The sequence below is a fragment of the Gossypium hirsutum genome, chromosome D07 (assembly GCF_007990345.1).
Source record: "Gossypium hirsutum isolate 1008001.06 chromosome D07, Gossypium_hirsutum_v2.1, whole genome shotgun sequence".
Classification (NCBI taxonomy): Eukaryota; Viridiplantae; Streptophyta; class Magnoliopsida; order Malvales; family Malvaceae; genus Gossypium; species Gossypium hirsutum.
In genome coordinates, this window is record NC_053443.1 from 42,489,015 (window position 1) to 42,504,695 (window position 15,681).

At 36.6% G+C, this 15,681-nt stretch overlaps 1 pseudogene; it reads left to right on the forward strand.

Annotated features, from left to right (window-relative positions):
- Positions 1-2,744: 2,744 nt before the first annotated feature.
- LOC121219170 (uncharacterized) overlaps positions 2,745-15,681 on the forward strand; it is a 62,104-nt pseudogene continuing 49,167 nt past the window's right edge.

Below are 15,681 nucleotides of genomic sequence, written 5' to 3' on the forward strand. Positions count from 1 at the left end.
TTCATAGTGTGGCGTTCATCATATACCAAGGTTCTTATCATTCTTGATAGTGGGTTGAGGTCATTTTTTTGTTGTTTTCCTATACTGTCATTCACCTAAGAGCTACTTTGAGTCTCGGGTCAACAACCTCTATTGTTGGTTCATTCTCTACCCTTAGCCAAATTTTTCCATTCGTTGTTAAACCCATTTCCCTTTTAAATGTTTGTTTGTAGCCTTTCTTCTATTTTGAAACAAACTTAGCCTTAATCAAATTCACGATCGAGCAAACACTAACGACTCGAATCAATCACAAAATGAGTTCGTATCAAATTGGTATCAGAGCTAGCGAATTTGGAGTAAGAATCGATGTTGTCGGCATTACGGTATAGTAGTTTCTCGAAAAAAACTCGAAAAAAAAAATTCAAAAAAAATTCAAAAAAAATATGGTTTCCATTCAAACTCAAGAGGTTGGATATCAAGTTGAAAAAAAAAATTTTGCGAAAAAAAAGAAGAAGCTAGTTTTGAAATTTTGTTGTTGTTTGCTGCCCAAATTATAGTTATTACTACCTTCTACTATTTCGCCACATCCAACCTTTCATTTCTTGATTCAAGCCTACTTTCCTTTGTCCTACAATATTCTTACCAAGCCCAAACATCAAGGTTGTAAGCCGACCCACAACAACTACTTTTTAAGTTTAAATAATTCCTAAGAACTTAGAGAGGAGGAGTGAGTGGAAAGAGGCAAGAGAGTGGTGAGTTTATTTGAGATTATAAAAGCCAAGGAAGTGAGATTTCTTTGTGAGTGGATAGTGAGATTCTTTGTTGTGAGTTCATTTTTAAAAAAAATATGTCATGAAGTCCGGAAAGAAATCAAAATGTGGAAGGAGGGTTCCGTCCTATAAGAAATGTTGGAGGACGAGTGCCAGATCTTACCCTTCAAGCAATTATGCGAGAGATGGAGCGATTATTTGATAGAAAACTTGAACCAATTGAAGATCGATTATATCGAGTCGAGAGACGAGAACAACGTGAGATGACTCCGGAAGATGCAAGACAAGAGCGAGAACGTCCAATTCAAGATCCTTATGAAGCAAGTGGACAAGAAAGTGATCACTCATCTGCCCAAAGTGTACGACGTTGAGGCCGTCAACGACAGCGAGGTCCTAGAGATCGTGAATGACCAAATGACAATCTTAAGAATATCAAGATGACAATTCCACCATTCCAAGGTAAGAATGACCCTGAAGCTTATTTGCAGTGGGAAAAGAAGATTGAGCTTGTTTTTGATTGCCACAACTATTCGAAGAGTAAAAAGGTGAAACTCGCGGCAATTGAGTTTTCTGATTATGCCATAGTGTGGTGGGACCAGCTTGTAACTAGTCGACGACGAAATGGTGAAAGACCCATCTCTACTTGGGGAGAAATGAAATCAGTCATGCGGAAAAGATTTATTCCATCATACTACCATCGAGATCTTTATCAATGACTTCAAAACCTTACTCAAGGAAATAGAAGTGTTGAAGATTATTATAAGGAGATGGAGATAGCGATGATTCGAGCTGATATCGAGAAGGATCGAGAGGCAACCATGGCTAGGTTCCTTGCGGGTTTAAACCGTGACATTGCCAACATAGTTGAACTACAACACTATGTTGAAGTGATGGACATGGTTCACATGGCGATTAAGGTTGAAAAGCAACTTAAGCGAAAAGGAGTTAGTAGTAGACCCTATGCCAATTCTTCAACCAACAAATGGAATCAAGGAGTCAACAAACCCCCTGTTAGAACAAAAGAGCCGACTGTAGCAGTTAAATCAAATCAACCCATTGGAGAGACAAGTCGAAATAAAAATGAGCAAGCGCCAAATCGCACGAGAGACATAAGATGTTTCAAGTGTCAAGGCCGAGGGCACATAGCTAGTCAATGTCCCAATCGACAAATTATGGTGATAAGAGCTGATGGAGAAGTTGAGTCAGAGGAAGAGGATGAAAATGAACCTGAAATGCCATTCGATGATGAAGATTTAGAGTTACCCGTTGAAGGAGAAATTCTTGTGGTGAAGCGTAGCCTCAGTATTCAAAGTGTTGAAACTGATCAACAAAGGGAGAATATTTTTCACACTCGATGCCACATTCAAGGCAAGGTATGTAGTATAATCATTGATGGTGGTAGCTGTACTAATGTAGCTAGTATTATGTTGGTGGAAAAGCTAGGTTTGGCTACAACTAAACATCCAACTCCATACAAGTTGCAATGGCTAAATGATGGAGGTGAGCTGAAAGTAACAAAACAAGCTGTGGTGGCATTTTCTATTGGAAAGTACCAAGATAAAGTGGTGTGCGATGTAGTTCCTATGCATGCGGGACATCTACTTTTGGGACGTCCATGGCAGTTTGATAGGCGCGTGATCTATGATGGTTATACAAATCGCTATACATTCAAGCATCGAGGCAAGAATGTAACTTTAGCGCCATTGACTCCAAAGCAAGTGTACCAAGATCAATTGAAGTTGAAGGAAAAGATTGAAAAAGAGAGAGACAAGAAAATGAAAAAAAGAAAGAAAAAATTGAGGGAGTGGAGGTAAAGTACGAGAGGAACAAGAAAGTCAAAAAGAAATTGAGAGTGGTAAAATGAGCGTATTTGCGAGAGAAAAAGAGATAAGAAAATCATTGTTGTTGCATCAATCCGTACTTGTACTTATGTACAAGGAATGCTTATTTGATGCTAACGAACTTGATAATTCTTTACCTTTGTCTATTGTTTCTTTGCTTCAGGAATTCAAAGACATTTTCTCGGAAGATGTGCCAAGTGGATTGCCTCCTTTTCGAGGTATTGAACACCAAATAGACTTTATTCCCGGAGCTACAATTCCAAATCGACCAGCTTATCGAAGCAACCCAGAGGAAACTAAAGAGTTGCAACGACAAGTGGCGGAATTAATGGAAAAAGGCTATATACGGGAGAGCTTAAGTCCATGTGCGGTTCCCGTTCTATTGGTGCCTAAAAAAGATGGTTCATGGAGGATGTGCATAGATTGCCGAGCTATCAACAAAATTACCGTCAAATACCGACATCCCATTCCTAGACTTGATGATATGTTAGACGAGCTTAGTGGAGCAAAACTGTTCTATAAGATTGATCTGAAAGAGCGGGTATCATCAAATTCGTATGCGGGAGGGGGACGAGTGGAAGACTGCATTTAAGACTAAATACGGTTTGTATGAGTGGTTAGTGATGCCTTTTGGCCTCACCAATGCACCGAGTACTTTCATGAGGTTGATGAACCACGTTTTGAGGTCATTCATTGGTCGTTTTTGCGTAGTTTATTTTGATGATATTTTAATTTACAGCAAATCATTAACTGAACATCTTGAACATTTGCATGCTATTTTGAAGGTTTTACGAAAGGAAGTATTGTATGCAAACCTTAAGAAATGTAACTTTTGTACTGACAAAGTTGTTTTTCTAGGTTTTGTTGTAAGTGCGAATGGATTAGAGGTGGACCAAGAGAAGATTAAAGCAATACAAGAATGGCCACGACCGAATAACATCAGCCAAGTTAGAAGCTTTCATGGCCTTGCAAGCTTCTATAGGAGGTTTGTACCGAATTTTAGCACTCTTGTTGCCCCATTAACCGGCATTATCAAAAAAAATTCAGCTTTTATTTGGTCTGATGAACAAGAATTTGCTTTTGTTAAAATCAAAGATTGCTTGACTAATGCTCCGCTTTTATGTTTGCCGAATTTTAACAAAATTTTCGAGGTAGAATATGATGCTTCTGGAATAGGAATAGGTGCGGTTTTAACGCAAGATGGGCGACCGGTGGCTTATTTTAGCGAGAAACTTAATGGAGCTACGCTCAATTATCCCACATATGACAAAGAAATGTACGCATTGATACGTGCATTAGAAACATGGCAGCATTACCTTTGGCCTAAGGAGTTCGTTATACACACGGACCATGAGGCTTTGAAGCATTTGAGAGGGCAAACTAAGTGATACGAGTCACAAAAGCCCAAATTCTTGAAGGCGAGGCCCAATAAGCAAATTCCCAGCCCAATCAAGAAATCCACCCATACTTAGTTGAAAATCAGGCCAAATTGTCAAAGTGGCCCAAGTTGTAAAGTTTTATTTTTATTTATTTATTTATTTATTTTATTTAGTTTAAATTTTTATATTCAGTCCAAGAGTCCCAAATAAAAGACCCTTGGCCGAATTTCCATATTAAAATAATTAGGAGTTTTTTTTGTTTTAGTTTTAGTGTTGTAATTAAATTAGGAAAACATTTGAAAGGCCTATTTATATGGCTTGGCCAGCCACCCTACATTATATTACAATTACATTGAAAATTTCAGATTTGATTTGAGTGAAAATTCTCTTTGAGTTCTTCAAGGATTTTCTCTTGAGTTTTCTTTAGAAGTTGTTTTAACAATCTTTTTGATTGTGGGAGCCATCTTCAACCTTCTTCTTGCCATTGATATTCTTTGGAGGGGAGATTAGAGCCGTTTGAAGGGAGTTGTGAGATCTTTCGAGATTTCAAGGCTTCTTAGGACTTATCTTTTAATTTCTTACTGTCAATTCTTTCTTTATTTCTACTTGTGCTGAATCATTATCTAATCTATTTTCTATTCTTATTGTGTTTTCAGCCTTTTTCTATCTTAAGGAATCAGCCCAAAAATCCCCAATTTCTAGGGTTTTTCCATACTCTTTTTGGGTGAAATTAGATTGTCGAAATTTGGGGAAAACTATCTTGGTGTTCAATTGGGCAGAATCACAATCTCCTTGAGGGTTTCAAGAACCCTAACACTTATTTCTATTCTCAATTTGATTCTTTGCTGATTTGGGGATTTTATTTCAGATCTAGAAATTCAAAGTTCTAATCTTTTAATTTTTCTGTTTCGTTTCAGATCTAATTGTTTAGGGTTTTCGTAGGAGTTTCTCGTGACTTGGCAACTCGATCTTGGTCCGCGCGCAACCCCGTATCATTTGGTATCAGATTTTGGGCGTTTTGGGTGTTCTTGGTTGATTTCTAAACTGATCTCTATTTTTTAAAGCATAAACGGCAGTTTTACCCAGAAAAATTGTTTAAAAAAATTCATTTGAGTGGGTAAACATTGTCCGATTGATCTGAAATTTTACATACATATTTTTGGCACTGTGATTGAATATAAAAAAATTATTCCCGCAAAAAATCAGTCAAAAAAGTCAAAAAAATCAAAAAATACGAAATTAAATAAAAATTTAAAAAAAGATTTAGCGGGTTGAATTTGGTGCCCAAAATTTCCAGATCAAAAATTCAATATATAAGGACACTCCAGATTTAATTTCGTGATTTTTGGAGATCGGGAACACCTCGAACGAAGTTGTCAAGTTACTCCGCAGTTTTTCGGGTTTTCTGTTTTCAGCAATTTTTATTGATTCTTAGCTGTAGGTTTTCATTTGTTTCCCTTTATTCTTCCTTTACGTTATCTAACACCTTCTTGTTTCTTGTGTTAGTAGGATTTAAACGTGTGCACAACTTCTTCCTCGGTGCAACACGAATCAATTGGTGTCTCGTCAGTTTTTGGCATCCTAGTGCAAATTAGGATTCTTTGGTAGTTTGGTTCACACTCTCTAATTGGTTGATATAAACTCTGATAAAGAACTCACAAGATTGAATTCGACCTCATTGAGAATTTGATTTTTTCTTTTTGAGTGATTAACAGTGAGGTTTGATAACTTTTATTTTTGAGTGTTGAGTGTTTTGCAGGTTTTAAAAAAATGTCTACAGGTGATAATACTAGTGACATATTTAAAAAATTCCAACAACAGTTGGACGAACAGGCTGCTGCACTTCGAGCGTTGACTGCTACTATCAATGAGGTGCGGTTGAATCAAGAGCCTCAATATCGAGATCAAATTAAAGACGATGTGGATAACCAGCCTCCTGCTCATAGGCGCGCTCCTCGGCGTGTCCCTAGAACTGATTATGATCTTCATGATCGTGGACAACCCTCTTTGGCAAAACCAAAGAGCGAGCAGCAACGAGAACATCTCTTTCATACTCGCTGCCATGTACAAGGTAAGCTTTGTAGAGTTATTATTGATGGTGAAAGTTGCTCGAACGTAGCCAGCACGACGATGGTGGAAAAGCTTTGCTTAACCACTACCAAGCATCCACGACCTTATCAACTACAAGGGCTTAGCAACGAAAGGCAATTTAAGGTCACTCAACAAGTGCGCATCACCTTTTCTATCGGTAAATATCAAGATGAAGTCGTGTGCGACGTAGTACCTATTCAAGCCTGCCATTTATTGCTAGGAGAACCATGGCAACTGGATCGAAAAGTCACTCACGATGGTCGTACCAATAGGTATTCTTTCAAGCATCAAGGAAAGAAACTTACCTTAGTGCCGCTCACTCCGGAACAAGTCCATGAGGACCAAATCAAACTGAGAAATTCTGTTAAAACAAGTGAGGAAAAAGAAAAAGAGAATGAAAAAGAGCAAAAAGAGATTGAGAGTGAAAAGGAATGTGAAACAGAAAAGAAATTTGAAAAAGAAGTTGAAGAAAGAAGAGAAAATGAGTTAGAAAAAGAAACAAAAGAAAAAGACGAGGAAAGGCTAGTGAGGAATGTTTCCACTAACCAAGATATGAATTTTTCTTGTGTTGCTACTTTTCAGGTTTTTGAAAGATCGAAAGATAACTTTCGACTTCAATACCTCTCAAATGAAAGACGCTTTCAAACGATCAACTTAGGCAAAGATGAAATCACACTACATGATCCCGAAGGTAAGCGAGGTAAGGAAATTTTAGAAACCGAGTCCAGTGCAGATTTGAAAATTATTGATAAAACTTTTGGTGACTTAGTTCTTAAAAGATCCCCTCATTTTGATCCGATTAATTGTTACTCTTCGATTGTGGTTGATAAAGTCATTACGAAAAGAAGCGTGATTTGTTATTCTCTTGATTTACCTTGTGTAAAATCCTCGAATTTGTCCAAATCTGTTTTGGAGAATAAGGTAACGAAATTTTCCAAATTTGTTTTCAATTTATATTCGTGCCTTAAACAGTTTATGTGGTTGTACATGAAGTTTGAGTTCCATTTGACAAAGGTTAACTCAACAACGGAGATTCGACTACACTATGCCCCCGATGAGCGAAAGTTTGTTTTAAATGAAAAAGGTAAAATCGACCCTTATTCTTCTGTTTATCGAGGTAAGATGCTTGAAACCTTTGAAACACTTTTGTACTCCTCGGATAGTGATAAAGATCGTGTTGATGAACACTTAGATCGAAACGTGCTTGACTGTCCTATTTTATTTATTGATGATCTATCTGTTTTGATGGTTGATAAAAAGATTCTTGTTTTTGATAATGCATGTGTGAGTGAATCTATAGACCGTCGATTAATGCATGGTATGATTATGCAACTCTGTGAACCATGTGAATCTTTTCAAATACCTACTTGTGACGATTATGTTTACCATTTGATTTATTACTCGCAATTTATTCATGGTTTGTGGGAACAATGTGAGATGACTGAATGCCTTAAAACATGTCCATCTGTGTTTCAAATATTTGACGAGGCAGTGGTGAGTACATTAGATTGTTTGCATGGTAATCTGAATCTGTCCATTCACATGCGTTATAACTGTTCTGTTATGCTTATGATTGGACTACAAGCTTGTTTCCGTTGCTATTTACTATCTCATGGCTATTCTTTTCAGTGGACTCAATTGCCATTAGTCCCGTTCGATAGAGGAAAGTCGAGTTCATTTGATTTTTCAGATTCGAGGACGAATCTTTTTGAGGAAGGGGGGAATGATACGAGTCACAAAAGCCCAAATTCTTGAAGGCGAGGCCCAATAAGCAAATTCCCAGCCCAATCAAGAAATCCACCCATACTTAGTTGAAAATCAGGCCAAATTGTCAAAGTGGCCCAAGTTGTAAAGTTTTATTTTATTTATTTATTTTATTTAGTTTAAATTTTTATATTCAGTCCAAGAGTCCCAAATAAAAGACCCTTGGCCGAATTTCCATATTAAAATAATTAGGAGTTTTTTTTTTGTTTTAGTTTTAGTGTTGTAATTAAATTAGGAAAACATTTGAAAGGCCTATTTATATGGCTTGGCCAGCCACCCTACATTATATTACAATTACATTGAAAATTTCAGATTTGATTTGAGTGAAAATTCTCTTTGAGTTCTTCAAGGATTTTCTCTTGAGTTTTCTTTAGAAGTTGTTTTAACAATCTTTTTGATTGTGGGAGCCATCTTCAACCTTCTTCTTGCCATTGATATTCTTTGGAGGGGAGATTAGAGCCGTTTGAAGGGAGTTGTGAGATCTTTCGAGATTTCAAGGCTTCTTAGGACTTATCTTTTAATTTCTTACTGTCAATTCTTTCTTTATTTCTACTTGTGCTGAATCATTATCTAATCTATTTTCTATTCTTATTGTGTTTTCAGCCTTTTTCTATCTTAAGGAATCAGCCCAAAAATCCCCAATTTCTAGGGTTTTTCCATACTCTTTTTGGGTGAAATTAGATTGTCGAAATTTGGGGAAAACTATCTTGGTGTTCAATTGGGCAGAATCACAATCTCCTTGAGGGTTTCAAGAACCCTAACACTTATTTCTATTCTCAATTTGATTCTTTGCTGATTTGGGGATTTTATTTCAGATCTAGAAATTCAAAGTTCTAATCTTTTAATTTTTCTATTTCGTTTCAGATCTAATTGTTTAGGGTTTTCGTAGGAGTTTCTCGTGACTTGGCAACTCGATCTTGGTCCGCGCGCAACCCCGTATCACTAAGCTTAACAAACGACATGCAAAATGGGTAGAATTCTTAGAATCCTTTCCATATGTGATTAAGTATAAGCAAGGTAAGGAAAATATCGTTACAGATGCTTTATCGCGAAGGTATGCTCTTTTAAATTATTTGGATGTTAAGTTACTTGGTTTTGCTTATTTAAAGGAATTATATGCTGATGATTCTGATTTTGGAGAAGTTTACAAGTTATGTGTGCAAGGTGCGTATAACAGGTACTATCAGCAAGATGGATTCTTATTTCGAGAAAATAAGTTGTGCATACCTCAAGGATCAACTAGAAATTTGCTGGTTCATGAAGCACATAGTGGGGGTTTAATGGGACATTTTGGTATTGCCAAAACTTTGGCCGTTCTTCAAGAACACTTTTATTGGCCAAAGATGAAACGAGATGTGGCTAAAGTGTGCAATCACTGTATTGTTTGCAAGAAGGCGAAATCAAGGGTCCAGCCACATGGACTCATACTCCATTACCGATTCCAGAAATGCCATGGATGGATATTTCTATGGACTTTGTTTTGGGTCTTCTTAGAACAAAGAATGTCAAAGATTCTGTGTTTGTTGTAGTTGATCGGTTTTCAAAAATGGCTCATTTCATTGCATGTAACAAAACTGACGATGCTTTAAATGTTGCCAATCTATTTTTTAGGGAGATTGTACGATTGCATGGAATTCCAAGAACCATTGTTTCGGATCGAGACACTAAATTTCTCAGCCACTTTTGGAGGACTTTATGGGGAAAGATTGGAACTAAGCTATTATTTTCCACAACAAGTCATCCCCAAACTGATGGCCAAACAGAGGTTGTTAATAGAGTTCTGTCAACACTACTGCGGGCCATTATACGTAAGAATTTAAAAACTTGGGAGGAGTGTCTACCTCACATTGAATTTGCATACAATCGATCGGTACATTCAGCTACCAAGTTTTCACCATTTGAGGTAGTGTATGGATTTAATCCCTTAACTCCATTGGATTTATTGCCTTTACCTTTTGATAAATTGGTGCATGTAGATGGAAAGAAAAAGGCAAATTTTGTGAAACAATTACATCAGCGAGTTAGGGATAATATTGAACGAAGAACGGAGCAATATGCACATCAAGTTAACAAGGGCAGTAAACGAGTAATATTTGAACCTGGTGATTGGGTTTGGATTCACATGAGCAAGGAGAGATTTCCCGTTCAAAGACGATCCAAACTATTACCACGAGGAGATGGACCTTTTCAAGTCTTGGAGAGAATTAATGATAACGCTTATAAGTTAGATTTAACTGGTGAGTATGGGGTTAGTGCTACTTTTAATGTTGCTGATTTATCTCTTTTCGATGTAGGTGACGATTTGGGAGCAAATCGCCTCGAAGAGGGGGGAATGATGCAACCTTAGCCCGGGAAATTACTACCGAATCCATTGAGCTGCCACGAGGACCAATAACTCGATCACGAGCTAAGAGATTTCGAAATGCAATAGCAAGCTATGTGGAACGAGCTTGGGAAGAGGGAGTGGCTGGATTTGATAGTCATGCTTCAAACTATTCAAAAGGCGTTACTTGCAATTTATTGCAAGCTGAATTTGTTTCTTTTAATTAACTTGTTTTAGTTTAATAAATAAGTTGCTGATCAATTAATTTAACTTATCTCAAAGTTTTAATACATGAGTTAGTTATTGAACTTTATTAAATAAGATGCTTCTTAATTGATCTAGTTCCTAGGATTATTTATTGATGCATAAATTAAGTTCTTTAAATTATGCTTCTTTAATTAAACTAGTTGCTGGAATAATTATTGCATATATGTTTTAGTTCATTTATTTAAGTAAGTTTAATATGTGTTATGATTAATAAGTGTTTTAATGTGTTTAATAAACTCATTTTAATGTGTTTATTGCAGGTGACTTTTTAGCTTATAGTGGTTACCATTCAAGGCTGTTACACATTTAATAAGTGGCTGTTCAAGTTCTTTTGAGTTACAATTAAAGGGGCTGTTAAAAAAAAGAGCTTAAAGATCATTAAAAGGAGTTTTTAAAGAGCATTTTATGCCCTTTAAAATTCAGCAGCAACTCTTCCACTTCCAGCCGTTTTTGGAGCTTTTAAGAGAAATTAATCAAGCCTTTGAATGTCATTAAGGAGCTGGTAAGAGATGGTGTCTATTCAACTAGCCAAGGACAACTCAAGAGTCATTTTCTAAGCCATTAAAGACATTCAAATCAGCTGAATTAAAGTGATTTTATGGAAGGAGTTATTTGGTTCAAAGAATAAGAAAAGACATCAGTTTTTTATGGCACATGAAGTGGATGTTTTTGACCATTCGGTTACCTTGTTCTAGCATTATAAATAAATGTAATCAGCCATAGAGAAAAGAACTTTTTACTGAATATAGATGAAATATTTGAATTGTGAGTTATCCAATTCTCTTTGTTCTTACGGAATTGATTTGACTTATCAAGCTTAGCTTGTGGCGTCTATCCATTTCTTGTTTTCGAACTTATCACTTTCATAGTGTGGTGTTCATCATATACCAAGGTTCCTATCATTCTTGATAGTGGGTCTAGGTCTTTTCTTTGTTGTTTTTCCTATACTGTCATTCACCTAAGAGCTACTTTGAGTCTTGGGTCAACAACTTCTATTGTTGGTTCATTCTCTGCTGATACGAGTCACAAAGGCCCAACGCAAGCTTAAGAAGGTGATGGGCTCAAATCAAGAAAATCAAGATTCACTTTCTTGTTTTTAAGAAAATCAAGAAATCGAATCTTGGCCCAATTTTGCTGTTCAGAGCGATTTCAAGAATCAAGAAAATCAAGATTTCAAATCTTGGAAATTGATACGAGTCATAAAGGCCCAATCCAAGTTCAAGAACGTGATGGGCTCAAATTGCCACAAGGCCCAATAACGAGATCAAAGGCCCGACAAATGCGGTCCAAACTAAATGGAACCATTCAAGAGCTTGTTAGCAAGGCCTTAGATTCATACACGAGAGAACAAGAAAATCAAGATTCAATTTCTTGTTTTCAAGAAAATCAAGAAATCGAATCTTGGCCCAATTTTGCTGTTCGAAGAGATTTCAAGAATCAAGAAAATCAAGATTTCAAATCTTGGAAATCTTGGTCCAAGAAACCAAATCTTGCAGCCAAAACGCATTGGATCTCCATTACGAGCGTCAACGACCCAATTTTGGTAGGAGATAGATCACGAGCCCAAATTCTTGAAGGCGAGGCCCAATAACCAAAATCCAGCCCAATCAAGAAATTTCTTCATACTTAGTTGAAAATCAGGCCAAAATGTCAAAGGGCCCAATTTGTAAACATCTTACTTGTTTAATTTAATTTTTTAATCTTTAGGAGCATTACATGTAAAATTCGGCCCAAAATAGCCCATATAAGTGCATGGGCGAATTTACCTTGTTATTTTATTAATTAGGTTTAATTTTTTATTAGTTACTTGTGAGATTAGGATTTGTTGGAGGCCTATATAAGCATTGGCCAGCCACCCTTTGTAAAAACATCTTATTATTATTTTTTGTATCAAATTTCAGATCTGTTGAGTGTAGAATTTTCTTTGGGGTTTTCTCCAAGAATTCTCTCTTGAGTTTTCTTTAGAAGTTGTTTTAACAATCTTTTGATTGTGGGAGCCATCTTCAACCTTCTTCTTGCCATCGATATTCTTTGGAGGGGAGATTAGAGCCGTTTGAAGAGATTTGTGAAATCTTTCGGGATTTCAAGGATCTTTAGGACTTATCCTTTAATTCTTGCTGCTTTCGATTTCTTTCTTTACTTTTCTTTGCTTATACTTGTGCCGATTTCTCATCTAATATTTTGCTGTTCTTGTTTGTTTTCCAGCATTGATTAAACTCAAGATCTCATCGTTTAAGTTGTTCTCCTATTGGCAGCACCCATTCAAGCCCAAAAATCCCCAATTCCTAGGGTTTGGCCGATTGGATTTCTTTCAATTTGGGAATCAATTGATTGCTAGAAATTGGGCATTCTTGGCCGAATCAATTCCTTGGCAGATTCGCATCTTTTCTTTCTTCTCAATTTCGTTTGATTCATCGATTCTATTTCTTTTCTTCTTGCTGCTCTTTTAATTGAATTTGGGAATTTTAAATTCAAATCTGATTCGGTTTAATCTTGTTCTTTGTTTTGATTTCAGATCTGATTTGTCTAGAGCTTTCATAGGAATTTCTTGTGACTTGGCAACTCGATCTTGGTCTGCGTGTGCCTCCGTATCATTTGGTATCAGATTTTGGGCGTTTTGGGTGTTCTTGGTTGATTTCTAAACTGATCTCTATTTTTTAAAGCATAAACAGCAGTTTTACCCAGAAAAATTGTTCAAAAAAAATTCATTTGAGTGGGTAAACATTGTCCGATTGATCTAAAATTTTACATACATGTTTTTGGCACTGTGATTGAATATAAAAAAATTATTCCCGCAAAAAAATCAGTCAAAAAAGTCAAAAAAATCAAAAAATACGAAATTCAATAAAAATTTTAAAAAAAATTAAGCGGGTTGAATTTGGTGCCCAAAATTTCCAGATCAAAAATTAAATATATAAGGACACTCCAGATTTCATTTCGTGATTTTTGGAGATCAGGAACACCTCGAACAAAGTTGTCAAGTTACTCCGCAGTTTTTCAGGTTTTCTGTTTTCAGCAATTTTTATTGATTCTTAGCTGTAGGTTTTCATTTGTTTACCTGTATTCTTCCTTTACGTTATCTAACACCTTCTTGTTTCTTGTGTTAGTAGGATTTAAACGTGTGCACAACTTATTCCTCGGTGCAACACGAATCAATTGGTGTCTCGTCAGTTTTTGGCATCCTAGTGCAAATTAGGATTCTTTGGTAGTTTGGTTCACACTCTCTAATTGGTTGATATAAACTCTGATAAAGAACTCACAAGATTGAATTCGACCTCATTGAGAATTTGATTTTTTCTTTTTGAGTGATTAACGGTGAGGTTTGATAACTTTTATTTTTGAGTGTTGAGTGTTTTGCAGGTTTTAAAAAAAATGTCTACAGGTGATAATAATAGTGACATATTTAAAAAATTCCAACAACAGTTGGATGAACAGGCTGCTGCTCTTCGAGCTTTGACTGCTACCATCAATGAGGTGCAATTGAATCAAGAACCTCAATATCGAGATCCAATCAAAGAAGATAGGGATAACCAACCCCAGAGGTGCGGCCCTCGACGTGTCACTAGAATGGATGATGATTTTCATGATCGTGGGCAACCTTCTTTGGCAAAACCGAAATTAACAATTCCCCAATTTCGTGGTAAGAATGATCCTGACGCTTATTGTGAATGGGAATCTAAGATTGAACTTATGTTTCGGTATTATAAATGTCCGGATGATGAAAAGGTAGCGTTAGCAACACTGGAATTTTCTGATTATGCATTAAGTTGGTTGGCTCAACTTGGGGTAAACCGCCATCAGAATTATGAAGGTGAGATTTCAACATGGGATGAGTTGAAACAGATTATGCGTAAAAGGTTTATTCCACCTCACTACTATAGAGAAATTAAAACAAAGCTGAGAAGACTTATCCAAGGTAGTAGGACAGTGGATGAATATTTTAAAGAGATGGAGATGCTCATTCAGAGAGCTAATATGGAGGAGGATGAAGAAACAACTATGGTTCGATTTATTGATGGTTTGAACAGGCCGATAGCTAATACATTGAGGCTACAAACTTACATTGATTTGGAAGAAGCAGTTCATAAAGCCATTGAGATCGAGCAACAACTAAAGGAACAAAGGTTTGGTTCCTTCTCGACTTCGCAATATTACCGAGGTAACAATTCCAATTCTGATTTTAAGAGCTCAAAATCACCTTTCATTACTAACAAGCCTTCTTTGAGTAATGGAAGCAAGCAATCAGATTGGAAAAAAGGGGCTCCTGTTAAAACGCAAACACCTTCTAAGCAGCCCAATTTAGGAGATTCGAGTGCGAAGAGGACTCGTGAGATTGAGTGCTTTAAGTGCAAAGGGCGTGGTCATTATAGTAGGGAATGCCCTAACACGAGATTACTTCTTCTGAAAGATAATGGTGAGTACACTTCCGACTCTGATAAAACAGATCCAGATATGCCAGAACTTGTGGATGACAGTGATAATGGCGAAGAGTTGGTCGAACCACCAAAAGAAGGGGACTTTGCTAATTTCCATTGCTTTGTAGTTCGGCGAACCCTTAACATTCAGATGAAAGATGATGAGAGCCAAAGGACCAATATTTTCCATTCTCGGTGTTTTATTAAAGGTAACTTATGTTCACTCATTATTGATAGTGGGAGTTGCTCGAATGTAGTGAGTAGTTATTTGGTGGATTCTTTAAAGTTGCCTTGTACCAAACACCCTAAGCCATATCACCTTCAGTGGCTTAATGAATGTTCCGAAGTTAAAGTTACGAAATAGTCCTTGGTCACTTTTAAACTCGGCAATTATGAGGATGACGTATGGTGTGATGTAGTCCCCATGATGCGGCACACTTGCTCCTTGGATGACCTTGGCAATTTGATCGCGATGTTACACACCAAGGGAAACTTAATCGATACTCCCTTGTATTTAAAGGCAAGAAATTCACTTTTGCTCCTTTAAATCCTACTGATGTATATAAAGATCAATTAAGGATGATAAAATTTTGTGAGGGGGTAAGGGAGAAAGAGCAAGTACAAAAGACAGAGAGAAAAGAGGCTAATAGTAGTGGAAAAAGTCAAAATTTAAAAAGCCCAAAGGTGAGTGAATCCTCTAGTGGTAAAATGAGCGGAAAAAATATTTTGGCAACAAAAAAAGATGTGAAGAGAGCCCTACTTAATAAACAGCCTTGTATCCTTGTGAGGTTTAGGCAAAATTATTTATCTTTATCTAAATTAACAAAAATTTGCCTAGTGTGTTTCAATCTC